This window comes from Pseudomyrmex gracilis, unplaced genomic scaffold (assembly GCF_002006095.1).
Source record: "Pseudomyrmex gracilis isolate BER0280 unplaced genomic scaffold, ASM200609v1 scaffold_579, whole genome shotgun sequence".
Classification (NCBI taxonomy): domain Eukaryota; kingdom Metazoa; phylum Arthropoda; class Insecta; order Hymenoptera; family Formicidae; genus Pseudomyrmex; species Pseudomyrmex gracilis.
In genome coordinates, this window is record NW_018021163.1 from 53,019 (window position 1) to 59,229 (window position 6,211).

Sequence of the window (6,211 nt, forward strand, 5' to 3'; positions counted from 1 at the left end):
TAAAAGCGAGCGGTACATATGTTCGGTAACTGGCGTTTGCAACAACGCGGCGTACACTCTGAGCGATTAACGCGGTCATTACGAAGTCTATTACCGGTACGGGAACCGAGAACCGCACCGGCGGCGCTTTATCAAGAAGCAGAAATAAATAGGCAAGATAGGAATTTGAGTCCGAATGTAATTGTAGAAAGAGAGTTTTCGTTCGATTTAGACGGTAGTATAGCCGGTTATTTACAGAGTGTAATAAATCGCGGTAGAGTTGAGAACGGTGGAACTCCGAGCAGTGGTACTCTTCTTTAGTTTTATACGAAAGTGAGTTGTTCCGAAGAAACGCGATGGATGCTGACCGAATAGAGCAGGTAGATGACGAGCAGGTCATAGCTCGGGCTCGCGAAGATGTCGAGCGGGAGATCAACAGGATGCGAAACGAGTTAGGAGCGAGAGGTGAGGCCGCGGGACCGAGCGGGTAGACGCACGACCCCGTGGACGTAATGCTGCGTCAGCTAACACGTTCTTTTGAATTAATGAATGCACGCATGGATACGGTAACCCGCCATGTGGGTGAATTACGCGAAAAACGCCGCAGAACACAAGCGCACGGGGACGACGATCCGCCAGAGCGCAGCAATGAGTTCGACGTGACGTACGGGCGAACGGCCGCCGATGTACGTAATCAGACCGCACACTTGTTTGGTTACGACACTGAAAGAAGCGCGTGCCATGATACCATCGTTTGACGGGAAGTCACAAGCGCAGTTACGAGAATTTTTAAGCGCGTGTACGTATGCGATGAAGAATATTAATCCGGTCGACGAGCGGACTTTGTTAGAAGCTATATTATGTACCAAACTGAAGGGACAAGCGGTATTAGATTTTGAAACGCGAGATATCCACAGTTTCGAACAGTTAAAAAGCGAGATAGAAAATACGTACTCAGTAAAAAAGGGTACGACTGAGTTGCAGATAGAGTTTAGCTCTCTCAAACAGAAGCACGAAGAAAACTCATTGAATTTCGGGCAGCGCGTGAATCAACTCGCTATGGAATTGTATGAGTCTATGATTGAAGGAAAAGTACGTACTATGGAACAAAAACGCACAATATTGGAAACGATAAAAGAACAGGCACCATTTCCAAATAGGCTTACGCGAGGAACTTAGATTGATAGTACGTTCGCGTGAATACGGTACGCTTCAGAAAGCAATAGCTGGAGCAAGCGCAGAGGAAAAAGCTGCAGGAATAAAATTAAAAAGCCGCATGCCAGCGCAAGCGCGTAGTAGCAATAAAAACTACAAATGTTTTAAGTGCGGAAAGATCGGACATTACGGAAGAGAGTGTCGGTCTAGCAGAACAGCATTGCCAAAACCAAACGGTAGCAGGATAAATACTGTGGACAAAACGTGCAGTTATTGCAAGAAAGCAGGGCATATCAAGGAAAATTGCTGGTCACTGAACGGCAGGAAAAATAAAAAAGGAGTTGCAAAAGCCATATGTGCGGCAAAACATAAGAAAAAGAAAAGCCAAAGTGACAATAGCGAGTCATCGAGTGACGAAGAGGACAACGGAAAAGGAAAGAAAAAATCAATGGCAGAACTACAGGTAGCCGAGCTAAATGCTGCGCAAGCAGTTCTGGACTTGGTCACTGTACCGATGAGAGAAGCAAAGAAAGGCGAAGCAGAAGTGTTTTATTACTGGAGCTACAGTGTCATTGATCAAAAAGAAATACTTAAAAGGGAAAACACCAGCCGAGAAGACAAGTATGAAACTGACAGGCGTTACAGGGCATCAAGCATGCGTCATAGGAAAAATCACAGCAACCATACAGCTAAAAGATAAAAATATTAAGCATCCGGTTTACGTTGTGAGAGACGATTTCCCAATTAGCTATTAAGGCATTTTAGGAAATGACTTTATAAAAAAGCACAATGCCAAGCATGATTACAGAGCGGGAAAACTCTCGCTGGGAAAAAACACGTTACAGTTGCGCCCATATAAAAGTATAGAATTGCAACCTCGTAGCGAAACAATTGTTCAAGCTGTTACTGATGGTAATCAGATCGGCATAGTATAAGGGGAAGAGACGCAACCAGGAGTTTTTATAGGAAGCTGTTTGGTACAACCGAAAGAAAAGTTTTGCCCCGTAAGTATAATAAATACTACGGAAAAAACTGTAAAAACAGGCACTCCGCATGTTAAACTGGAAGCGCTAGAAGAAGAGAGTTAGACAAGAAGCGAAGTAGCAAACGTAAGCATAAAAACGGAGAGGTCAACGCGCCGCGAAAGAGTAAAAGAGGCACTGCGAGTGAAGCATCTAAATAAAGAAGAGAAAGAAACATTATATGAGATATGTGAGGAGTATCAAGACGTATTCCACCTTGCAGGGGAGCCGCTATCTAAAACAAGCGCGGTAAAGCATAAAATACCTGTGAGAGTTGTCATCGCTCCGATAAACGTTAAGCCATATAGGTTGCCGCAGAAGCATAAGCAGGAGGTAGAAAAACAAATCAGGGAAATGCTAGAAAGCGGAATACTACGCGATAGTGAAAGTCAGTGGAACGCACCTTTACTAATAGTTCCGAAAAAAATAGACGCGTCCGGCGTGAGAAAATTAAGAATAATCGTAGATTTTTGTCGACTAAATGAGGCGACAATAGGCGATTCTTTTTCACTGCCAATTATTGCGGAAATACTGGATCAACTTGGGAATATGAAGTATTTCTCAACGTTAGATTTGGCGTCCGGGTATCATCAGATATCAATGGACGAAGAAGACAGAGATAAGACGGCGTTTTCAACGCCGCATGGTCACTATGAGTACAACAGAATGCCTTTTGGATTGAAAAACGCGCCGGCGACATTTCAAAGGTTGATGAACTCAGTCTTGATGGGACTACGGGGTATAAAGTGTTTTGTGTATCTCGACGACATTGTGATACACGGTGCGAGTTTGCAAGAGCACAGCAAGCGGCTACGAGAGGTCTTTGACAGATTGCGGAAGTACAACTTAAAGTTGCAGCCGGACAAGTGCGAATTTTTTCGCAAAGAGGTCACATATTTAGGGCACGTGATCACCGAGAAGGGTATATCGCCGGATCCGTCGAAAATAGAGGCGGTCAAGGGGTTTCCGGTCCCGAAAAAAGCGAAAGATATACAGGCGTTCATTGGTCTGGCAGGATACTACAGAAAATTCATCGACCAGTTCTCAAAAGTAGCAAAGCCGTTGACACGACTGTTACAAAAAGAAGTAGTATTCGTCGAGTTAATATTAAAAAGTCTTCGGGACGCGAGCAGTTGGTCGACCCATGGATTGCATTTTCCGTTTGCTGTAACTCTGGAGAACTGGCTAGGTATTAAGGAGTATGTAACAGTTAGCGTTTATTGTAAAGATGCGAGTGTGTACACTATTGTCAAGTTTCCTCTGGTAAAATCTGTAGAGTATAACGTATTTAGGATAGTGCCACTACCGATGCACGACCACGATAACGTGTTTACGGTAGCTCAGATCAAAATCAGATGATCGCGGTGGACGTAAACAGGCAGACATATTCAATCGTAACGAGAAGTCAGTTGGATCGATGCAAACATGTAAAAAACGATTACGTGTGTGATAACGTCGAGTCAGTGTACAAAGTGCACAAAGATGCGCCTTGCGAGGTGCAAGCTTACATTAGCGAGTCAGGAGACTTTTCAAATTGTAAGGAAGAAACGGTGGTGACAAATCACACGGTGTGGATAAAATTAGAAACAATGCGTGTATGGTTATATTCGACCCTGACAAGCGAGTCAGTACTAATTTCCTGCGAAAATCAACAGGAAAAAAGCGAGGTCGTGGACGGAGTTGGAGAGATAGAGTTGGCGGAGCAATGCAAGCTGATAACTTCAAGTATATCGATTCACGCGAGTAAAGTGATAAACGGTGTACAGATCAACACGTATTTGCCGCGGTTCAATCTGTCGAAGGTCAAAACAGTAAGTCGCGCGGCTAAGGGCAAACCGGTAGAAGTAGAAAGTGTAACAAAAAATAAGACGCAATTAAAAAGTTTGCGGACGGAAGTAACGGAATTGACGGACGAGATGGATAAAAGTACCGGCTCATTCGACGAAAATCCGCACTTTATCTATCCAACGACGTCAGGCGTTACAGTAATAGTAATAATCATAGGAGTAATCGTTTATAAGTTAGTCAAAAGTAAGGAAAAAAGAAAGTTAGCACGTGTCGCTGTAGAGTTACGCAATGCGGAACGGCGAGAAAAATTGAAGAATACTCGTGCACAAAACGCTGAAACGGTAGCGTTGTAAGTGTCATGTAGTGTCATAATTGTAATCAAATATTGTAAAATAATAGTGATTGTAATCAAGTATTGTAAGACTGTAATAACGGAAAATGTCGGTTGCACACATTTTCCTTTTTCCCGAAGGGGGGAAATGTTGTGCGGTTTTGAAAATAAAAGTTAAGTAGGTGAGGCCATTGAGCAATGTGATGAGATATCACTGTCATTGCCCAATGACCTGTTTAGGCTGTGGGGCAACAGCAGTTCTAGGAAGAACTGCTGGTTGCCACAGGGTGCGACACATCGTCGCATTGTCCGAAGTGCAACGCAGCATGTGTCGCCACCGGCACCGGTAACTAGCACGGCCGTTGCTAGGACTGGTAGGCCTGCTGAATCGGCGCGATCGATCTACTATAAATCGATCGCGCGGATGGAGCAGAGCAGAGTCTGTGAACCGACTGCTAGCTCACTGTGCGGCTCCGCAAGCCGGAGAGTTTACCGCAGTGAGAAACAGCCGTGTAAGGAACATTGTGAAGATCAGGAGCAATAAAGGATATTTTAATAAGTTCAAGTATAGAACTTAATCTCCTAACCATCCAACCTCCTCGACATCCAACATTTTTATATGTCACGAGAAGTTCGATCTCCTTACTTTTACTTCGTGGGTCAGGTTATGTTTCAAATTGCAAATAACGTCCAACCGTAAAAAAACTATTCTCTTGAGCGGATTCCCTCCCAATGAACCGTAAAAATCGGAACCACTTTTTCCATTCGCGCGCTATCAAGTCCGATCTCCTACTCTTACTTCGTGGTTGCAACCTCTGGCTGGCTAACACCGAGAGCACCGAAGTAGTGGGAGCCACTGGAAGCACGCATACAAGCGAGAACCGCCGTCCGTGTGCGTGACGTCACGCTCGGCACGCAGAGATGCCAGTTTGCGGACGCTAGCAATATGCAGCAGCAAGTGGAGGGGACACGCACACAAGCGAGCAGCTTGTGTGTGTGTGTGTATGTGTGTGTGTAGTATACTCGTCGCAGCTGAAAAATTAATTTAAGCACACAAGTGTATACACTTGTATACAAAAGAAGAAAAGATTAATTTAATATATTGCGTTTTTATATATCTAAATAATAAAATATAATCCTATATATGTCCGGTTTTTCAATATACATGTATAATTATAATGACATCGGTAATTACAATACAATTGTAAAGGTATACATATACATGTATATATATACACACACTTTTGAATTACAATATTAATTTTTATACTGTGAAGACGTAATGATTCACTTTAGTACACACACACACACACACACACACACACATATATATATATATATATATATATGCATTTGTGAAAGAGGCCAATAGTTTTACGTTTTGAGACACAAATAGTCAAGGAAAACATTGACATTATCGATACGACGCAGTTGTGGATCAGATGATTGCTACAGTTAGTTAGGATGGCGCCCGTTGGCGCTACTTACCGCTAGGGAATACCGTCCCTCTTACCCCTAGCCCCCCGCGTCCACGAAACAATTCAGTGACCGCGACTGTACATTGCTCCACAAATATTAATGGAGCCGCGCACCTAATTAAAAAGCATGGCGGCTCAGACTTACTTATTCCGTACTTGTCCCTACTCTACCTTCTGAATCGATTAGTAAAGGCACGGCCACACTGTTACAGACGTGGCTTACATTCCAATTTCACAATAGGTTTGTTTTACTTGCATACACGAAAAGTGTGAAGTGTACACCTTACACTTTTAATACACTACACTTTTTGGAAGTGGGGGAAACATTGTGTAAAGTGTGTATGCTTTTCAAGAAAAACGCCAGAGTGTAACAAAAGTGTACTACAGTGACACAGTGAAAATACTACACAAACAAAATAATTTTTAATAATTTAACATATAATTTAATACTATATTTA